The 22,378-nt window shown below is 42.4% G+C and overlaps 1 protein-coding gene across 1 annotated transcript in view; it reads right to left on the reverse strand.

Annotated features, from left to right (window-relative positions):
- Positions 1-22,378, reverse strand: part of LOC122810504 — a 947,661-nt gene that overhangs the window by 74,648 nt on the left and 850,635 nt on the right. The window lies entirely within an intron of this gene.

The raw sequence follows: 22,378 nt of genomic DNA on the forward strand, positions 1-22,378 counted from the left end.
TTGCCCCATATTGCTTACTTGTCCTTTCCAGTCAAGGCAGAAAAGATGGTTGCTTCATTTTTGTGGAATGATCATTATAACAAGGATATCAAAGAAGATGTATCAGTAAAGCAGGATGGAATCATTTTACAGAACTTCTTGTCTTATGTTAAGGCAGCACTGGTAGCCACAGTCTGTCAGATATGTGTTGCTTCCAGGCACATTTGTATCTTGCCGGAACTAGAGGTGATACTCTTTACAGGGGCACCCGTTCATAACTGGGACAGGAAAAATATTTGTGAACCAGATGGTTTGTAGGTAAGATATAGAAGGAAAAAAGAAGTTATGTTCTTACCATAACGTTCCATGTGAGTTGTTCATCTCGCCTTTGTTCTTACACATGGGTTCGGAGCCGATTCCTCGGCTCCGAGTCGGACACATTCCAAGCTCTGCGTCTAAGAGAAGCTCGAGGCACAGTCCCTATCCCATGATCCTCTCCTGCTAACCCTCAGATCTAGTTTGCTATGAAAACCAGACAACAGAAGACATATTCTCTTACACACGCATACGTATTCATACACATATACACGTATATTACCTAGAGACAGTCAGTCTACGGGGACCATGAGAAAGACAACCAGCCACCACTCGTACCTGTTCTTCCAGAACACGGAGGGGGAAGGAGGGCGGGAATGTACGAACAAAGGCGAGATGAACAACTCACATGGAACGTTATGGTAAGAACATAACTTCTTTATGTGAAGTTGTTCAATCTCGCCGTTTGTTCTTACACACGGGTAGCGTCCCTAGCACCCTAAGCCCCAGGTGGCTCATGGAAGAACATTCCTGAGAACAGTGGAACCACAGGAAGCCAAGTCCCTGGAGGCCCTGTCCACTTTGTAATGAGTGATAAAGGTATGAGGTTTAGCCCAGGTAGCCACTGCACAAATGGTATCTACTGGTAAACGAGCAGCATGGGCTAGGGAAGTAGAAACAGTTTTAGTAGAATGAGCTTTAGCTTTGAGTGGAATAGACTGATTGGAAGATGAATAAACAAAGTTTATGCAGTCCGAAAGCCATTTGGATAATGTGATTTTTGATACTGCAAGTCCTTTCTTACTATCTGCATGCGAAACAAACAGTTGATCTGATTTCCGGAATTCTTTTGTCCTGTCCAGGTAAAATCTCAGCTGTCTCTGCACGTCCAATCTGTGTAACATGTATTCCAATTTATTGGTATGGTGCCTGAAAAAGGTAGGAAGTTCTATGGACTGATTAAGATTAGATTCTGAGCAGACTTTTGGTAGAAAGGACGGATTAGTATGTAAGGAGACCCTGTCTGGGTGAAAGATTAGATACGGGGGTCTAATTGACAGTGCTTGCAGCTCTAAGACTCTGCGAGCTGAAGTGATTGCAACAAGAAACAGGGTTTTCCAGGAAAGATATTTAAGTGGGCATGACGAGGCTGGTTCAAAGGGTGATAACATGAGCTGAGATAACATTAGATTTAAGTTCCAAGGAAAAACCGGACTTCGAATGGGTGGTCGGAGATAAGTTCCCTTCATGAAAGCTCTACAAAGTCTATGAGACATAATTGTAGAGCCCCCTTCACCAACATGAAAATTAGATATGGCAGCCAGTTGTACCCTTATGGTGGATGTTGAAGCCCCTTGATGAAAAAGAGTAGATAGAAAATCTAGAACCTTATGAATAGGAGCAACCAAGGGATCGAGACCTTGTTTGGAAGCCCAACACACAAAACATTTCCATTTGCTCTTGTATAATTTTCTAGTGGAGGCTTTGTGGGAAGAGATCAAAATATGTTGTACTGCTGGAGACAAGAGATCTGACCTGGCTAAGCTGGGAAGTGGAGCAGCCATGCTGTCAATTTGAGGGACGAAAGAGAGGGGTGAAGAACTCCTGACGAGTGGGTCAGAAAGTCTGGCACTGGGTCCAGAGTCCAAGGTTCCTCTATTTGGTAAGCTTGAAGAAAGGGGAACCAGATTTGTTGAGGCCAGAATGGTGCTATCAAGATGATCGTCCTTTCCAGACCTTTGGCTTTGTGTAGAAATTTCGAGATTAGTGGAACAGGAGGAAAAGCATATAGGAGACCTGGGGGCCAATCGTGCACAAATGCGTCCCTGGGGGTGGCTCCCGGAGGGGGAAGTAGGGTGAAATAGCTTCTGCATTTGGCATTCAGGGGGGATGCAAAAAGGTCGCAGCAAGGCTGGCCCCATCTGCGGAAAATCCTTTCCGCTACTTGATTTTTGAGGGACCACTCGTGAGGTAACAGGATGGCTCTGCTCAACCTGTCCGCTATTACGTTGGATGTCCCCGGGATGTGCGTTCCTATGAGAAAGCGTCCGGTGGACACAGCCCATTGCCAGATTCTCAGGGCCTCTCTGCATAAGGGGTAAGACCTGGTTCCTCCTTATTTGTTTATGTACCAGACCACTGACATGTCTGTCTGAATTGCGACTGTTCCCGGAGGTAAGTAGTCGTGAAAGTGTTGCAACGCCAGGAACACTGCTCTCAACTCCAGGACATTGATGTGCAGGTTGTACTCTATTTTCGACCACTCGCCTTGAACTGTTCTCCCCTGAAAAAGTACCCCCCACCCTATCAGGGAAGTGTCCGTGGTCACTGTGGCTATGGGGGGGGGGGGCACGAACGGGCGGCCTATCGTAAGCTCGTGTCTGTTCATCCACCATTGAAGATCCCGCTTGCAAGACTCCGTGAGCAGGATGTTGTGCGACAATGGTAGCCATTGGTAAGACCACTGTGCGAAGAGTAGCCACTGGAGGATCCTCATGTGCATTCTCCCTAGGGGGACCGCGATAAGGGTAGCTGCCATCATGCCTAATACTTTCAGGACCTGTGCAGCGGGGACTCTTTTTTGTAGAAGAATAGAAATCTGTTCCCTTAAGGCTGAAACTCTTGTTTGGGGAAGCCTGATCAGAGTTAAGGTAGTGTCCAATTCCGCTCCTATGAATGATATATGCTGTGAGGGCGACAAGGCAGATTTTTCGAAGTTCAGTGTTATGCCTAAACGGGAATAGAGATCGATTGTATAGTCCCTGGCTTGCAATAGGCGATGCCTGGTGGTGGCGGTAAGGAGCCAGTCGTCTAAGTATGGAAACACCCGGAATCCTAGTCGTCTCAGGTGGGGCGCCACTACTACCATGCACTTGGTGAACACCCTGGGGGCTGAGGTGAGGCCAAAGGGCAGAGCTCGAAACTGAAAGTGACTGGCTCCCAGCCAGAAGCGCAGGTGATCTCTGGATGGCCTGGCCATTTTTATGTGGTAGTACGCATCCTTGAGATCTATAGAGCACATCCAATCGTTCGTTTGAAGAAACGGAAGGATCGACTGTAGCGTGACCATCCGGAATTTTTCCTTCTTCACGAAGGTATTGAGTTTGCTGAGGTCCAGTATTGGCCTCCAGTCCCCTGTTTTCTTTGGAACTAAAAAGAACCTTGAGTAAGTTCCGGATCCTATTTGGTCTGCTGGGACTGGCTGGATGACTCTTTTTCTTAACAGCCTTTGTATTTCTATGGCTGCGTGATCCCTCAGATTGGGTGGAATATCTGGGAATCTTTTTTGGATGGGGGGATTGTTTAAGAAAGGGATGTTGTACCCTCTGGTTATTATGCTTTTTACCCAGGAATCTGAAGTGAGATTTAGCCAGGCCTCTGGGTATAAAGCCAAGTGACCCCCGACTGCCTCCAGAGCAGGACAGCCGGGCCTCCACTCAGGAGTGCTGGAAGGGCTTACCAGGGATGCTATCCCTGTCGCCCTGGTTCTGCGGACCCCCTCTGCCGCTTGGGCGGCGTCTTCCATTCCTTCCCCCTCCTCTGCCTCTGGAGGGGGTTTCACTAGGTGTGAATTGGAAAGCTCTGAGTCTTCCGGAACCACATTTTTCCACCTCTTTGCCCTTTGAGGTATGGTCTAGAAGGGACAGAAAAAACGGACACCTACAGCAGACAGGGTCTTTCCTTCTTGCTCACACCTAGTGAGAGTCTCCTTCACTTTGGTGGCCCAAACAAGGAGGAGCCATCAAAAGGGGCATTAGTAAAGGAAGACTTAAAGGCTTCCGCAAAGGAGCATAGGTGCATCCAGGATTGTCTCCTCAGAGCGATCGCTGAAGCTGCAGCCCTACTCGATCCTTCGGCTGCATATGAAATGAGCTGCATGGACGAGTTAACGATACAGTTTAGGGTATTGAGCTGTGCTGTCACCTTGTCTGAGACAGCAGCATCTGTGGTACCCTGTAGAGTATCTCCCAATTCTTTGAGGAGATCTCTCTGAAGACGAGTAAAATGGGAGAGGTAGTTCAGCGATCGCATGGAAAAAGTCGCTGAACTAAAAATGCACTTCCCGTACCTGTCCATCGTTCTAGAGTCTTTGTTAGGCGGATGAACAGAGGAAGATGCTTCAGACATTTCTTTCTTGGTGGCCGCCGCCACCACCACCATAGCATCAACTGGGACTCCCTTGGTGAGATACGCTTTATCCTGGGGGGCAGTGATGTACTTATTAGGCCTCCGAGGGACTGGTTCCAAGGTGTCAGGGGACTCCCACTCCCTTCGAGCTATTAAATCCATTAACTCATCGAAGGGCGGAGTTACCCAGGAGGTGGAAGGCTGAGCCCCAAAAGCCTTCAGCAACACCGACTCGTCCTCAGTGGGGGCAAGTGACTGCCAGCCACCCCTCTGTTTGAGAATTTCCAGGATGTCGGCAAATGAGACATCCTCGGAGGAGGACCGTGGGGACCCCTCTGACTCATCCAAGTCGGTGTCCGATGTCAGCGATTCCTGTGGAGAATCAAGGTGCCTCCTCTTGCACAATCTCTTCCTCAGGACTTCATCAGAGCGGGCATCTGGTGAAGCTTCCGAGGAGCAAGGTTCACCCTTTGGGGCCGACTGAGGCTTTGGGTCTCTACGCTTAGTGGGGACCGGTGGTGCAGAAACAGAATGCGAATATTTTGGGGAGGGAGAAGAGGAATCTGAAGATGTGAATGCCTTAACAGACAAAACCTTCCTCATGGCCTCGAAGGCACCAGAGCCCCGAGACGAGGATTCCACCGATTCCTAAGAACCCGGTATCCTCCTCGGGCCCAGAACCATGGGCTCCGATCCAGAGGACGGAGCTGAACTAATCTGTGCCGAGGCACCTAGGGGAAGAGTCAGAACCGAAACTTCGGTTCGACTCTCCCCCCCGGAACCGAGCAGAGACTGTCGGCTCCGAGACCCCTCGATGGGTACCGAGGGTGTCGAGGTCAGTGGAGCCGAAAGCACTAATGAAGGCTTTGGCTCCGGGGGATCAACAATCATCAGATCCTCGACTCCCGGCTCCGATGACTCGATGGGTCTCGAAGGAGGATCTATGGATGGAACAGGAAGGGTTTCAAGCTTCGAAACCAATTGGGACGAAACTGCAATTAGTTTGGATAAGGCCGTGTTCTCCATCAGCTTCTGCACTACTCGATCCACATCGGTGTCTGACAGTGGTCTGGAGGAACGGGTCGAAGGGGCCGAAGAGGTAACCGAGCGAAGGATCAATGAAGGGAGTACCTCTGACACCGGCTCCAAAACATGGACCTCGCCCCGAGGCAGCAGTTCGATGCTCAGCTCCAAGGTCTGCGGAGCCGGCGACCGAATCTTAACAGAGGTACTCGGAGCCGATGTCTTGGGCTCCGACACCTTTGAAGACTTCGACCCCTTTGAAGACTTCGATGACTGGTCGGCCTTTTCCAATGCCTCTTGAAACTCCGGCTTCTGGAGACCCCTCTCAATAAGTTTCCTGCATCTTTCCATCATCACTCTGCCACTAAACGAGTGGCAGATGGAGCAGTCCTCCTGAAGATGGAGAGGGCCTAGACAGTAGACGCAAGAAACGTGATTGTCAGTTATGGACATTTTCTGTCCACACTGGCGACGCTTAAATCCAGATCTGGCTTTTTCTGACATTCCTGACTAGAAATTATAGTCTGCAATTCTTAACACTAATCTAAACACTAATTTAACCTGGCACGCACACACAGTAATACTAATATTAAGAAAAAAACCTTATAATTTTTAACTTTTTAGAAATATATATATAAAATTTTTATATAGAAAAAAGGATACTGGCCCGAGCTCTCACTCAACGATGAGACCTGTTGCAGCGGCAAACTAGATCTGAGGGTTAGCAGGAGAGGCTCATGGGATATGGACTGTACCTCGAGCTTCTCTTAGACGCAGAGCTTGGAATGTGGCCGACTCAGAGCCGAGGGATCGGCTCCAAACCCAAGTGTAAGAACAAACGGCGAGATCGAACAACTTCACATTGGAGGACATGCACCTCAGCATGGCTAGGCTATGGATATAGGAAAGAATATAGAGCTCCTCTTAGGTTCATAGAAGGTTATTATGCTAGACGGCCCTACAGCCTTTACAAGCCTAGCTATGTTAATCCCAAGTATCCCCCTTTGTTCTTTTTTGGGTAGTGTGCAGAATGAATTTGTGAACAGTGCAGGGGTCTGATCCATACTGGCTAACCATGTCCATGAGGGACATGTGCGCCACCCCATGGGTGAATTTGCTGTCTCCCATCCAATTATCTAGGTTGCGTTTGAATAGGGTCAATAAGGAGCTCTGTCTTACATGAAAAGGGAGTCTGTTACAGAGAAGCATCAGTCTCTGGGAGATGTATCTGTCTCTCCAGCATGATCTGTTAATGTCACAAGCTAGGGTGAGATCCCTAGAGTGAGTCACTCTTGAGCCATTGACTTGCGGATGTACAGCATTTCCATTAGGGCAGGTTTGGAGATTGCCCTATAGACCAGGCACAAGTCACCTCTCAGCAGCCTATAAAATACAGAGTAAAGTGACAGGGCTTTCAGTTTGTCCACGTAGGTCGTGATTTGGAGTCCCTGTATTTTCTTAGTAAGAAACCTCTGAGGTCTCTCCAGTTGCTACAGGTGTCTGGTGAGGTACATGCAAAATGGCACATTATACTCTATTAGTGGTCTGATGAGGGTCGAGTACAGTGGAGTTGTAACATCCCTTGACCTGGATGCTATGCCCTTGCTTATGAGGTGTACTACGTAGAAGTTATCTTACTAGTGTGGAAATTTGGTGGTCAGAGTTAAGATCAATATCATCAACATGTGCTCCCAAGTCTCACACCACTGGTGTGGAACTTAGAGGGGTGCTGTCAATAGTGTACTTTGTAGGGAATTCCATTTTGCCAAAGAGAATAATAATGCATACTTTGTACTTAGTTTCAGACCATGACTTTGGCATCAATCATTTGTTTGTGTTAGCCCGTCTTGTAATATGCTGGAGGGATAGGTTACTGACCCAGAGACTCCCCAGACTCTGAAATAGATTGCCCATACATGTCAAGCAGAGTGCCTCTTTGGCCATCTTCAAAAGGAACCTTGACGATTGGATGGGAGAAAGGAAATTCACCCTGGGGATCACGTCAGCCGCCCTGCTAGACATGGGTCTACGGAAGTAAATAGTGTGGGAAGAAATAGCCAGGGAAGTGTTATGGCTAGGCTTATATAGGCCCAGGAGCTGATAGCCTAGTACCAACCTATGAACCTATGACATCATTGGGGTCTAGAGATAGAAGGGAAGATAGTGGAACAGGTAAACAGCTTCAAGTATCTGGGAGGAGTAGTTGAGGAGAAGGGTAGTCTGAATGAAGAGGTCAAAGCTAGAATCAGAGGGGCTGCAGCCAACTGGCATAGAGTACCAGGTGTAGTCTATGACAGAAGAATGCCAAAGAAGCTGAAAAGTAAGGTGTACAAAACAGTGGTGCGACCAGTACTACTGTATGGTACAGAAACCTGGGCAGTAAAGGCAGAATAGTTGAAGAAGCTAGAGGTGATGGAAATTAAGTGCCTGAGAAAGGTGATAGGATGCACACTGTGGGACAGACGAAGAAATGAGGACATAAGAGCAGAAGCCAAAGTAGCTCCAATTGCAGAAAAGATCACAGAGAACAGATTACAGTGGTTTGCGCATGTGTAGAAAAGCAGAAAACAATCTGGTGAGGAAGATTTGGGACAGACAGGAAGAAGGTAAGCAGAAGTGAGTACGTACAGCAAAGAGGTGAATGGATTGTGTGAAAGAAGATCTGCGGCAGTCAGGCATGCCTGTTGGAAGGCAGGAGTGTGGCACTGAATCGAGAGAGCTGGCAACAGTTAACACGATACCCAGACACCATGTAGAAAAATGGGAAAAAAGGGGACTGATGACGATGATGATGACGATGTTGGGGGACTCAATGACTTCTCCAAATTTGCAATCATCACTGAACTTGGTGAGCCAAAGGCCATCTACTTTGGCCTGGACTTCTGCAAAATAATTACCAAACAGTAAAGGGCCCAGCACAGACCCCTGTGGTACTCCACCGGTGATGGGTCTACTGATGAAGGTGGAGTCACCAGTTTTGACAGTGTGTGTTCTGTTGATGAGCTAATTGGCTACCTATCTAGTAATGTAATGGCTAATCCCTATCTGGGAGAGTTTCTCAATGATGCCAGAGTGGGGAATTGTGTCTAAAGCCTTGGCAAGGTCGAGAAAGGCTGTGTGCACCATCTTACCTTCATCTATGGTTTTGGTGGTATTTTCAAAGAAGTCTACCAGGTTTAATAAGCATGATCTACCCTTAATGAAGGAAAACTGGGTTGGGTCTAGAGTTTGGAGGTCGCCTATGTCCTTGTTAAGGTCCATGATAATTCTTTCCATGACCATGCAGATGAAGCTGGTTAGACTTATGGGTCTGTAGTTCCCTGGGTCAATTGATGGTCCCCCTTTGTGCAGGTGGATTACTGTTGTTATCCACTCTGTAGGAAAATAGCCAGTTCTCAAGCTATGACTAAAGAGAATGCCAAGTGGGTCCATTAGGTCTGGTTCTAGATGGTTTAGTAATCAACCTGAGATATTATCTGGTTCCATTCAGGCTGTGTCTTTGGCCTTGGTGAGCACAGAGATGACCTGTTCTCTGGTGTAGTATGAGTGATCCATCTACAACAAGTTCAGCACATAGTTGGGCATTCCCTTTTAGACTTTGGACGTAGTTAAAGAATGCCTTATGATTATCCTTGGCTAGGGATGTGACTTTAGTCTCATAATTTGCTTTAGAAGACTTTACAATATATCTAATTTTCTTGTTTAGGCTTAGAAGGGAACTCTTCCTCTGCAGAATAATACCTCTCTTGCTTTTGGACAACAGTTTCTTTCTCTTGTTATATAATCTGTTTATACTTTAAGTTCATCACAATGGCCTGTTTTTACGGGAAGACCTAGTTTTGATCTGGTCGGGTATAGCAGAGTTTATGCAGCCACTTAAGTGTTTGCATAGGACATTTGAATACACTTCTGCATAGCGATCTTTGATGTCTGCGATTGCGGGTGACATGAAGCTTTTTATACCATCAATTAGTAGGCTGTAGTTAGTTTTGGTGAAGCTTTTTATTTTTTTTCTTGTGAGGGTGCCCAGTAGTTACTGCAAACGAAACTGATTTGTGGTCTGACCTAACCAGGGAGGGCATCACATATGGGGAAGTATAGTGACCCCTCCATACTGGTGAGTACTGTGTCTAGAAAATCCTCTCTGAGTTCCACTTACTAGTGTCCATGGCTAAGGTGGGGTCCTCATCTGTTGGAGAGACTTACTAGCAGATTCACAAGGCACCTTATCATTTTAACAATGTGTGAATAGGGACTCTAATATGAACCTTCAACTATGGTAATATCTACAGTTAAGGTCAATAGATAATCGTAAGACTAAGGGGCCCAAGGTAGAGTAATAGAGAGGAATGTTCAGTGATTGGTGAAGTTCTACAAAGATAGAACAGTTTCAAACAGTGCAGTTGTGCACTGATGTGGTATAATTACAAGGAAATTATGCTATTTTGACTCTGAGTATTAAATGAGAGAAGCACTGTATGTAGAGAAATCTCTGAAGCCCAATGGAAGGATATCTTATTGTCATGGAGGAACCTTTTGTAAACTCCGGCCATTGTGTTTAGTCATTTCAAATTAATACAACTCTGGGATGATACCCCAGCAGCATTACAGAGGAGGTGAATGGGGGGAAGCTTTTCTGCATAAGCTCTGGTTATGACCTGTCATTTTTGGAATATGGGAAAGGGCAGTACAGGCCTTGAAATGAGCACTGACCAAAAATCTGCCTCTCTTATGTATGACTGACTTTTGGTTGTTAGGACTAAAGGATCTAGAATATTCCTTAAAATCAGAATGGCTCTGGCTAAAACTTATAACATTGGTTTTCGTGGCTTTTACTTTCAGGTCATGGAAAACAAGACCAACAGATGTTAATACTTATTGTATTTATCATTTGTTTTAGGAAGTTTCTGTTATTTCACTCTTTTCAGTAATTTTGTATTATAGGTTCATAGATTAGTACTAAGCTAACTGCCCTTGTGTGCCATTTTAAGCTTAGCCAATTATCCCTTGTGAGACTCAAACCTTGCACCTTGTGTTTGTAAGGCAAACACCTTAACCATTAGGCCATCCTCCCAACCCATATACAAACTGTTGCCTAGTAAAGGTTTTGGCAAGAGGAGACCAAGTCATCCAGGCAAGATATGTCTGAATTGTCTGAGGGAAGACATGTCATGGCTAGCCATGGCTGTTGAAGAACAGAGAACAACCCTGATTCAAGAAAAGTGGTGACAGGGCAACAACCCAACCCCATGTGAAAAGGGAAGGGGGAGTATAATGATAATAACTTACCCTTGTGTGTGTATATTTTTTACAGCTTCATAGGTGTATACCAGGTTAGCAACCACTAAGACCCTTAAAAACCTAGCCGTGCAACCAAAATATGACCCACAAATTTGATTTATATTTGATTTATAGGGGGTGACTGACTGGCTATGTCCATCTGAGATATAGGAGCCAGACAAGGGGTGACTTTCTAATTATCCACCCACTGGTCCAAGTTGCACTTAAACAGGAATAGGGAGGAACTCTGCTTCACGTGGATGTGGACACTGTTCCAGGGAATGGGAATTCTCTAAGAAACATATCTGTCTTTCCAACATGTCCTGTTTATTTTGCAAGCAAAATGTAGGTCTTTTAATCTAGTAGTTCTGATGCTATTTGTTTTGTGGATGTGCAAAAGATTCATCAAAACGAGGTTTAGGGATGCCTTGTATGCCAAAGATCAAGTCTCAGAAGTCTGTACGATGCTGGATAGAGAGACAGGGCTTTGAGGTGTACAGTGTAGGACATTATGTTTACTCCCAGTATTCTTTTTGTAAAGGACCTTTGTGGATGCTCCATTTGTTGCATGTGCCTGGTTAGGTACACGGTAAAGGGGGAATTATACTCTATGATGGGCCTGATGAGGGACAAGTACAGTGGTAGGATGACCTCTCCGGATCTAGATGCCATGCCCTTGGTTATAAGTTAAGTAACATAGAAAGATTTTCTTACTACCTTGGATACATTTTGGGTGATGGCTAAGTTACTATCTACATGAGTTCTCAGACCCGACTAGTGAATCTGCTGTTAAGGGTGGTTTACTGGTGACCATCACAGTTCTCCACTCACGTGGCACAAAGCCTGTTTTAAGATTACAGTTACAAAATGACTACATTTTGGGTGATGGCTAGGTTACTATCTACATGAGTTCTCAGACCCAACTAGTGAATCTGCTGTTAAGGGTGGTTTACTGGTGACCATCACAGTTCTCCACTCACGTGGCACAAAGCCTGTTTTAAGATTACAGTTACAAAATGACTCTAGGAGTCCTGATAAGTCATATTTTAGACTATTCAGGAGGCATCCTGGAATGTTACTGTGGCCTTTTGAGGCTGTGCTCCTGGCTTTAGTAAGTGCAGCCAGTAGGTGCTCCCTAGTTATAGCTGCAGGGGTTATGTTTGAATGTATTACTGAGGGGACAGTTTGGGGTGAGAGGGGGGGTAAAGTTGGAAATTAATTTGTCTACTAACAGGCACACTATATTGCCAGGTGAAGTGAATGTGATACTATTAACCACCGGTTCAGCACATTACTATGTGCTAACCTTGACATTTCTGACATAGCTGTAGAGGGTCTTAAGGTTTTCTTTTACCTTGGAGGCTATCGTAACCTCAAAATTGGCTTTTATTGACCTAATAATCCCTCTTAGCTGCCCATTTACTTTGATGAGAGAGTTTTTATCTTTATGGGAATTATCCTTCCTGAAATTTGCCATATTTTTTCATTTTGTTGTCTATCCAGTTTAATTTGGGATGCCAACAGGGTGGTTTGCTTCTGGGGTTAGTTCTGGACTTACTTCTGGTAGGTACAGCAGCCTCTATGCAGCCAATGACAAGTTTGTGAGACCAATTCAGCATAGGCTGGTGTGTTCTCCGGGTTTGGAGAGGGACTGAATTTTGACAAACCATCACTTAATAACAGATAATTTGCCTTGGAATAGTTACCGGTTTTAATGGGATTATGGAGTTGATTTTGATTTCGAAGGAGGCAGCTTTATGACTGGACCTTACCATGGAGGATGAGACTTGGGGGGGGGGGGTGTAGCACTCTCTCATATTTGTGAGCACAAGGTTCAGTATGTTGGAGCCCCTAGTCGGCGTACTTATTATTTGGTCATGGGTATTTGTATTTACGTAGTCCAGAAATCTCTGACTCTGCAGACTTGAGACTTTGTATGATTCCCAATCTGTAGAGGGGTAATTAAAGTCTCCAATGAGTACAGTGTTAGGTTGGATGGTAACTGTCTCCATTAGGCCAAGTATGCACTGTGAGTTTCTTAGGACATGGAATGTGACCTATAGCTGGCTAGAATATGGTACAGGATTTTGCCCTAAATTGATCTGCACATACAGGAACTCTAGCACGTAATCCTGTTTACCACCCTACAGGTATGCTTGCTACTAATGTATATTGAGACACTTCCACCTTTAGCCCTTGTCTGTACAGCTACTGGTCTAAAAGTGTGGAAGGCACTGAAACCTTGCATTTCTGGGGTACTCTCTACCACTTTAAACCATGTCTTGATAACTGCACAGATGTCTATATTCTTGAGTGTGAGGAGGACTTGGAGGTGTTGCATTTTTTTTTTAATTTATTTAGGCTCATCGCACCTTGAAATTCTGTTGAGTTGATTTTGCTAGGTCAGTAAGCAAGTTTGTCAATTTGGTTTTGCTTAAAAAAGGCACTATGGGGGCAGACAAAGCCTTAGCCAATATTCAAAAACCTATAGGGGAAAGATGCAGGCCATCCTTGGCAAAGCAATACGGTCTTTTGACTATGTCCTCCCAAGCTGACAAATAAAGGATGCCCTTAGACTGACACCAGAAAGATCATCATTTTTTGCTCATATTGCAGCACCATCCTCAGTAATGGTAATATGCTACTCAGGACCAGGCTCATACCAGACTGAGACATTCCTGGGACTTCCTAAAAAGAATCCATACCACCACATTTGATTAAACCTACGTTTTTTATAATAGTAGATATTAAAGATGTATATACTGTTACACCACACAACATTGGGGTGGTTTAGTTCTGTGACTATTTAATTTATATAGTAAAGGGATATCCCAAGGATTTATTAACATGTATGAGCAACTACTAAATATGGTTTTAAGGAATAATTTTACTTTATTTGAGAAGGAATTGTATATACAAACAGGAGGAGTGGCTATGGGGTCTTCATATGATGGGTTATATGCAAATATTATCATGCTGGAATGGGAGAAAAAAATTCTTAATTCTATGTTTTTGTACTTATTGCCAATTGTACACCCATTTTTTGGATGATATATTCATCCTATGGAGAGGTCCTACAGATTTAATTAACAGGTTTTCGGAGTATTTAAATCCAACAACTTTCTTCCTGAAGTTTACCCATACTATGAGATTTCATATTTAGACATCTTGTTAAAGAAAGATTTCCCTAACAAAAAATTTGCCTCTGAGATTTTCCTTAAGGAAACTTACTCCAGCAGTTTCTTGCACTTTAATAGTGGTCATCTCTACAAACAGAAACAAGCCGTTATTAAAGGCCAGTTTGTATGGTTGCTATAAAGGAAGCATTCCTTCATGAATGTGATAGGTTAAAGGAAATGTTTCTTAAACATCTGTATCCCCAAGATTTGCTCTATGATGTTATGACCGAGGTTAGAACTAGAGAGAGAATGGGCATTTTCTGCTGATTCTTGGCCCTAATGTTTGTGAACTGATGAAACACAATATACATAGTATGGTAACCGGCAATGAACAATTAGTACAGACTACATCTACCCGGTTAGTGACATTTGATGGTATATTTAACAATTCATTTATTACTACATTTGATAATAGTAATCTTGTAAGGGATATTATATTTCAAAATTTGAATATTCTTAGTAGTGACAGGGATGTCAGGGATCATGTGGGGAATAAACTGGTTATGGTCTATCGAAAGGGTAGACATCTTAAGGATATTTTTGAGAAACAAAATGAACCGAAGGAGGTGGGGTACATGTAAAAATGTGTTGCCTTTTCCTACTGTTCATATATTTTGGAAGGAAAAGAAATCATTTTTAATGCTTTTAAAATTAAAATATACTGGAAATGTTCCTGTAATACTGAAAAAAGTAGTCTATTGTGCCCTTTGTTCATATTGTCCAAGTTTCTACATTGGGAAAATGGAGCAGAAATTTAGAAACAGGATATATGAACATGTAAGGTACATTAGACTAAAAATCAAAATTAATGCTACAGCCAAGCATTGTATTGACAACCAAAAACATTCATTTAAGTTTTTAATACTGGAGGTATACAAGTTAAATAAAGGGGAGGAGCATGGCCATTGTAGTTAGAAAAGTGTGAGCTTATGCGGCAGATACGTTTGAATGCGAACCATTGGCCAGGTCTAAATGAAAATATTTCTACTAAGAGTATTTTAAAATTGATAAGATTTTGATATTGTTGATATACTAAATTACAGTAATTCGTTTACTAATGTTTTTTGGTATGTTTAATGGAAGTTTTAACTGGGAGTGTGTGACAGAATTTCCTTTCTGATTGGTTGGTTTACAGGGTGTGTTTTTAATAAGGTATGGTGATGCTCATTATTTATTTAAATGGAACACATCTGAGGCTGTTTTTTATCTGATGAAGTTTCTTCTTTCTTGGAAATGAAAGCACGTAGCTTTTTAATGAATTGAATTGCTTTATTCATTGGCGCAAACAATAAATTTGGCAATTCAAGTGTGCATTTACTGACCTGTTTCCTGGGCGTCTTGTTTTCATTTATTTTGGTGTGTGACTATTTTTTGTGTTTCACTTTTCATACAGTCCAGGGAAGTACACCTCAGGTCAATTTACACCTACACAGACTATGACGGAATCATATTGGTACCTGTCGCATAATGACTTGAGTGCATACATGATTTGGTGGATCGTGGCTCCAGATAAGCAACTAACAGTTATCTTCTTTTTCAGCCTGGTTAGAGGGCCATCAGTATATCCTATAATGGAGACCCTAAGATAAGAGTCCTGGGAAGTATGTTGCTTGCCTTAGGGGCTTAGTGTTTGGGGCTCCACTGAGAGTGAAAGCATGTGTGGTGTTAGGTGTTTTTTTTCTGAGTACCTTTGGACTTGCTGAAGCACATCTTTCACAGTGGTTGGTCTAGGTGACCTTTATTGTTTAGGAAAATAGCTATTAAGTACCTCAGAGTTTATTAGTAAATGTGTGTGTCGAGTGCTATGTGAAGTGGGTGTTGTGTGTGTGGTTTTGACAACCTGATGTGGACTTGGATGCGAGAGTTTAGCCTCCAGTGCTATTGCGTAATTACATCTCTTGCATACTTTGTCTGCTTTAAGGAATAAGTGGTTGTCAGTAAATATAAGACAATTGCTACATTGTCTCAAGATGCCCACTTCTATCAGGCTAGCTACAGAGAAGCTAGGAAATTGCATATCCATAATGTCCAGTCATTTGGTCTGTGAGCTACAAGGGGGTGCTATAATGGGGTTAGAAGGCTATTAAGGGTGCTTTGTGCAGACTAATAAGGGTGCTTTATTGGGGCAGATTAAGATAAACAGTAATAAATTCTACTGACTTTAAGGTTTACACAATACTGATACTACTAAATCTGTAGATACTGCCACTTGAGACCCAACTAGTTGCTCTAACCCTGCTGACATACACGGTATTTGCACTATATTGTTGCTTTACAGGTTGCAGTTTTAGGGACCATTCTACACAGAAAAGCTGCTTTCTAGGTGTTTGCTATTGTATAGGGCACTGTTAACCCATGCAAACATGCAAAATGTATAGCAGCACAGAAAAAAACAGAAAACTAAATATTGAGCCCTCTGGCCAATAAAATGCCTATACTATGAGTCATTTTGTGTATTTTCCAACTAGGACAGACCAGGTGGACACCTCCTGCCACAAGATGAATAAACCCAGTCCTCTTGATGCAAAAACACAGCAGAAGGGGTCCCACAAGTGCAATGCTAACACAAACCACTTAAACAACTAGCTGGAAATCACTTGCTGTAGGTAATTTCAAGACAGTAATGGTGAGGAAAAAATTCAGTGCCAGCAATGGATAAAAGAGCAAGAGAGGTGCATCTGAAACTCAGTGCTACTACCCAGACTGCAGTGCAATCGTGTGTACTGAAGCAAATTTTAGAGAACCAATGCACTTATTTTGATATTCACTTCCATTCTACAAAAAGGCAACTGTCACTTAATATAGAATAAGTTAAGTTTGTCCTCCGCCAACACAAAAATTATGACATTTCATGACAAAAGATGAGTCCTCCTCTGTTTTCAGGGTTTCATTATCTCTTATTATTTACATGTCAAGGTATCACATTGTGTCTTTCTTTTCAGCAGAGTATGACAGTTTGCAAAATTCTGTAATATTTGCTTCACGTTTTAAAGATGGTTAATTGTGACATATGGTCAGGCTATGGAGAAAATATACACCCTGAAGTTACCTGTATGAAGTTGGTTCACTGTCAGAAATAAAAGTATACATGTTTTTCTTTCACTATATAAGTAACATTTAGAGTCAGTGCATACAAAGCAACACATGCTAAAGGACAAAATGCAAACTCAATTTTAGATGCAACTGTATATCTTGCTTTTTATATATATAAAAAAAAAGTCCATGTACAGTTGGCAGCAGACTATTTAAAATGTTGCATGTCAAGTTTTAGTAAAAAAAAAAAAAAAAAAAGGTCAAGCAGTTCCTGAGATACTCCTATATGTGTGTACAGAAAATGCAGACTGCAGAATGCATTACATCTGGCTTATGCCAGGGGTGGCTATATCACTTTTTCAGGATAAGGAATGCAATACATTCCCAGAATTTGTATAAATTTAACTGGCGTTATATCATAAGTAAAGATCATATATATTTCTCCAGGAAAGTTGCTGTTTCTTTCACTTGAAAGATTCCACCACCAACAATCCCTGTACTAACAATGGACATGTGGCCCAGCCAGCTTTAATAGTGAGCTGCATTTAAATCCTTAATGACAGAAAGGAAATCTTACTTGCAATATATATATATATATATATATATATATATATATATATATATATATATATATATCAAAATCTCTAAATACCTCCCTCAACTCTCTGCTAGGAAATGTCAAAGTCTGACTGAGGTAGTGCTTCTAACAGACATGCACCAAAGGCACGCTTGCCCATTCATTTAATTGTCTTAACACTGATAATGGAAAAATGACACAGCCAAATTCAACACTTAATTCACCGTATGCCCTTAATTGTAGAATGATAGTGTTAGGCACAGTATGTAGTTAAGGATCCAAGTATAATTCCCTGAAAGTTTTATAAAAAACATCAAATGGTAACAAAGGCAGTATCGCACACAACTGGGAACCAAATGCAGTTTTGCACAGTTATGATTTTATATCTGGTTTCTATAATATGTGGGTATGTTCATTCTATTTGTATCTGAGTGTAGGTTAGGTGCAGTACATAGTTAATGCCTAGTGTAGAGTTCGCTGTATGTTTTAGAAGAACCATTAAAGGATGACTGAGACACGTTCTCCCACACCTGGACACCAAAAGCAGGCCTGCAGAGTAATATGGTTTATCTCTGTTTTTTGTAACGTGTGACCATTTAATTTTATTCAGGGTGGAGACAACATGCCTAGAATGTAGCTGTAAGGAACTGGTACTAAACTACAACCAAAATTTATGCAGATTTTTCCATAAAAGTGGCATGTTCTTTTATTGGAAACATGCCACCACCAAAAAAGCATTAACAGGAGCAAAATGGGCCTGCTAAAATCAGTTATGAATTGCACTTCAGGCATTAAGGGTAGGAAGATAATTTTAGATGCACTAAGTATCCAGGAATGTATGTAAAATTTTCTGAAAGATTTCTAAGTGACAAAACATGGTTCTGTTACTGCCTCCTTAGATACACACACACACACACACACATATATTATATATGTGTGTGAAATGCAAGCTTGTAGAAGATATCAGTATGACAGTGTGCAAAAAAATACAGCATACCCAGTTTTTCCTCAGAGTATGGAATGCACTGGATGTCCACAGCAAAGTTATAGTTAGCAGCACTATACAAGATATAAAAAAACATGCATTTCTCAGAAGTGACCCTTTCTCTGTCACTGAAAATATGAACCATGTTCGAACTATAAACATGAAAGGACTACATTACATGAAGGCAAAGATGTGTGTGTGTGTGTGTGTGTGTGTGTGTGTGTGTGTGTGTGTGTGTGTGTGTGTGTGTGTGTGTGTGTAATGACTCATCACAGGAATATGCTTGGCCCTAGAGCAAAGCACTGAATATATTATCAATAAAAAAAAAATAAATAAAAAATAAAGCTTCCTAAAAGAATGATCATTGATTAGAAAGATAATGTCATAACTGAACCAAGGTCAACTGGGGAAAAAGTCAACATCCAGAGAAGCTGGCACAGGGAAGGTGCAACTTGAGAAACAACTCTCGCACTTCAGGGGGGAGGGTTTGTAGTTGGTCTACAATGAGGACTATCATGAATTCACTTGCTAATGTAGTGTACAACACCATGAAAACAAAGGATGTACAAACAGAAGCATACATGCACACTACAGGATAAGCTATACTGGAAAAAACAGCCACTGCACAAGTTCATAGGCACATAAAGCATGAACTCCCCCAAAGCTTGACAGCAAGACTAAGCGTTTGATCCTTCACAACTGAACAACGGATTCTCATCCCTAAAGGGAATGACAAAGTCTCATAGGAGAGCCAGTGGAGATGCTGCATGATCATCTGAGACAAAGGAAAAATTAAAATTTCAGAGATGTTCCTATACTCATAGGTACAAATAGGCCAACACAGCCACAAAGTATAAGTGCATACGTTTTGTACTATTTAGTTCACAACATACACATACATATGTATACTCTCACATATGTACACGTACACATACACACACACACACACACACACACACACACTAGCTTTGACCTCCTCATTCAGATTTACCTTAACCTCCAATATCTTCCAATACACAGAGCTGTTAACCTGTTCCATTAATTCCTTTTGTGTCGCAATTTTCAGCTTCTTCTGATTTTTTCCAATTTGCTGTCATGACCATTGCCTTGTCTTTATTCAGTTCAATGTTATGCACCTTCAAGTTTCACATTCCAGGCCATATCATTTGTTGAAGTCCCTTTTCAGAGTCAGCTTGTAGTGTCACATCATCTACATTCAGCAGCTTTGTTGATCTGCCCCCTCTGACCTCTTTTCTAAAGTAGTCTATCACCAAAAGGAACAGGAGAGGACTCACAGCTGAATCCTGATGCACACCTACACCCTCTGGGAACCCTCCGAGTCTGAATACTGTTTGTATTTGTGTCATTGGGTCCTTGTACGTCACTTGCACTAATACTATCAATGCTTCTGAGACTTCACACCATTACAGTGCTGGCCAGATCAGCTTTCTTCGTATCTAGTAATGTCCAGATTGGCTCTTTCCTCATCTCCAGCTTCTTCTTCACTATCTGACTCACTGCAGCAATCAGGTCAGTTGTACTTATGCGAGCTGAAACTGCACATTTCCCACCTTAGTTTCTACTACTCTGCATTTTCATTTATTAATCACGCACTCTAACACTGTTATGCAGGATGACAGGGGTCTGAAACCTCTGTACTGCCCAGAGTTATGAGTATCCCTTTTGTTGTTGTGCACTGGCACTAGAATGTTTGATGTCCAGTCATCTGGGGTATACCTCTCTCCATACTGCTATGAGTACTATCAGGATCCATTTACTCCCTAACATATGAATCATCTTGATTATACCTGCTGTGACTTTTTCTGAGCCAGCTGCTTTCTCCATCTTTACTTTCCTTAAGTGTACATTGTACTTCTGGGGAGGATTCTCCTTCCTCCTTCACTGTAGGCTATGTCCACAGCAGTGCAGCTTCTATGAGGTTTTCTTCACTCAGGGCCTTCTTTAAGTACTCCTTCCATCCGCCCTTGATGTCCTTTAGACTGGTAAGCAGAATGTTTCTGGCGTTCCCTTATGAATAGCAAGAATCAGCTGTCTTCTCAGTCTTTTTATCATTGCCTTGTAACCTGGTAGAGGTTTTTTGAGACATCTGCGGAGTCATTTTCCAGAAGTCGGTAGAGGTTCTCTGATGTCTTTCTTTGCCATTGCGACTGCTCTCAGTTTTTTTTTTTTTGTAGCACTCCATTTTTAGCCTGGTCCATCTTTTCTATCTACTGCTTCTTTTTGCACTCCTCTTTTAATTTTATTTCCTTTGATAAGTTCCTGGCATTATTCATTCCACAATCAGTTTTTCTAATGTGTTTTATTTCCACACCTGGCTCAGCCTTGGATCTGTTCTATTATTTTCACAAATGCTGCTTTGAAATGTTGCCATTTTTCTTCTGCTACAGATACTCCTCTCTTCTTCCTGAGGAGCTAAAGACAAAAGTATTTCTTTGAATTTCTCTAGTCAACTTCCAAGTCTTCAACCTACTCTCTGTTGATATTCCATCCTTCTCTGACCCACTGCTTGCAGCTTAATGTGGCTACCAGTGGTTTCAGCTGGCAGCCAACCATTTCACTAGAGATGACTCTACAATCTCGGATTCAACCCCAATTCCATTTTCTTATTAGGATGAAATTTACATTAAATGCATGTTGGCCAGTCTTCTATGGGATCTTGAGTCTGATTCTTTTGGTGAACCATGTTCTGGCCACCATAAAGCTGTTTTCTAGACAGAAGTCTAGAATGGCTACTACTAGATTATTTCTGTTGGCTCAACAATGTGGACACAGGAAATCCTCATATCCTATTCTGTTCACCCTGATGTGAGTATTCGGGTCACAGATTATACAAATCAGCTAATTTTGTACCACTTTATTGAGAAGATCCTGCATATTCGGCCTGAATGCCCTCTTTTCTTCATCACTGCAGCTTTGCTATAAGGCAGAGGGTGAGATCATGAGGATTACTACATCTTAACACTGGAGTCTGACTGCTAGAAGCTTGTCACTAATTTTTATGGCACTTGTTCATGGTCTTCAGAAGACACTCACTGACCACGATTCCCATGCCATTTCTAATCTGTTCTTCCCTTGACCAACAATAACCTGTAGATCCTAAGGCGAAATACTTCACCTCATCGGCCTTTCACCTTTCCTCTTGGATACACAGAGCATTTGTTATAATCCTTACCAATAACATCATCCACTTCGAAGCTGCATCCTGTCAGTAAACCTATGTTTAGTGTTGCAAATTTTACTTCATTTTTTTGTCAAGATGATTGCTTTTACGTCCAGCATTCACCAACACCCAAGTAACCTAGTATAGGGCAACTGGACAAGAACTGGCCAGTAGCTTAATGATCCAAGCTGCTAATCTTTAAGGAGTTTTGGAAATGTTCCAGTTTACCTTTAGTGTTTTCAGATTTTCTTATACACAGTTGAAGATCAGACACTTTGATACTCGGCCATATCTTGTACTTTCAGTGAGCTAACAGCAGCAATGTCTTCTAGTATTTTAAATGACAGTAAAAAGAAGTTTTGACAAGTGCAAACTGACTCCAGTTGATTCAAGATATTGTTGTTTCCTTGCATTTACTGATGTTAGCTCATGCAGAGTACAATACGTGGCTAAGTATCAAAGTGATTGGTCCTCAAAACTATGGAAGGAAAAGGGTGGCAACTGCCTCAGGTGCAAGTTGTTAGGGGGTGCAATTGGAGGTTGCTGATGGGGGCTTGAGTGCAGTATCGTCATTCATTTAAGAAGCCATGGGTGATACTGTGGTTTCACAAATGAATGCTGATAATACAGTCATGTTTCTTGCATTAATAAATGTAGCAAGGAGCAAACTGCTAACTAAGGCATGCAACTTTGTAGTC

This window comes from Protopterus annectens, chromosome 9.part0 (assembly GCF_019279795.1).
Source record: "Protopterus annectens isolate FY-2018-M chromosome 9.part0, PAN1.0, whole genome shotgun sequence".
Lineage (NCBI taxonomy): Eukaryota > Metazoa > Chordata > Ceratodontiformes > Protopteridae > Protopterus > Protopterus annectens.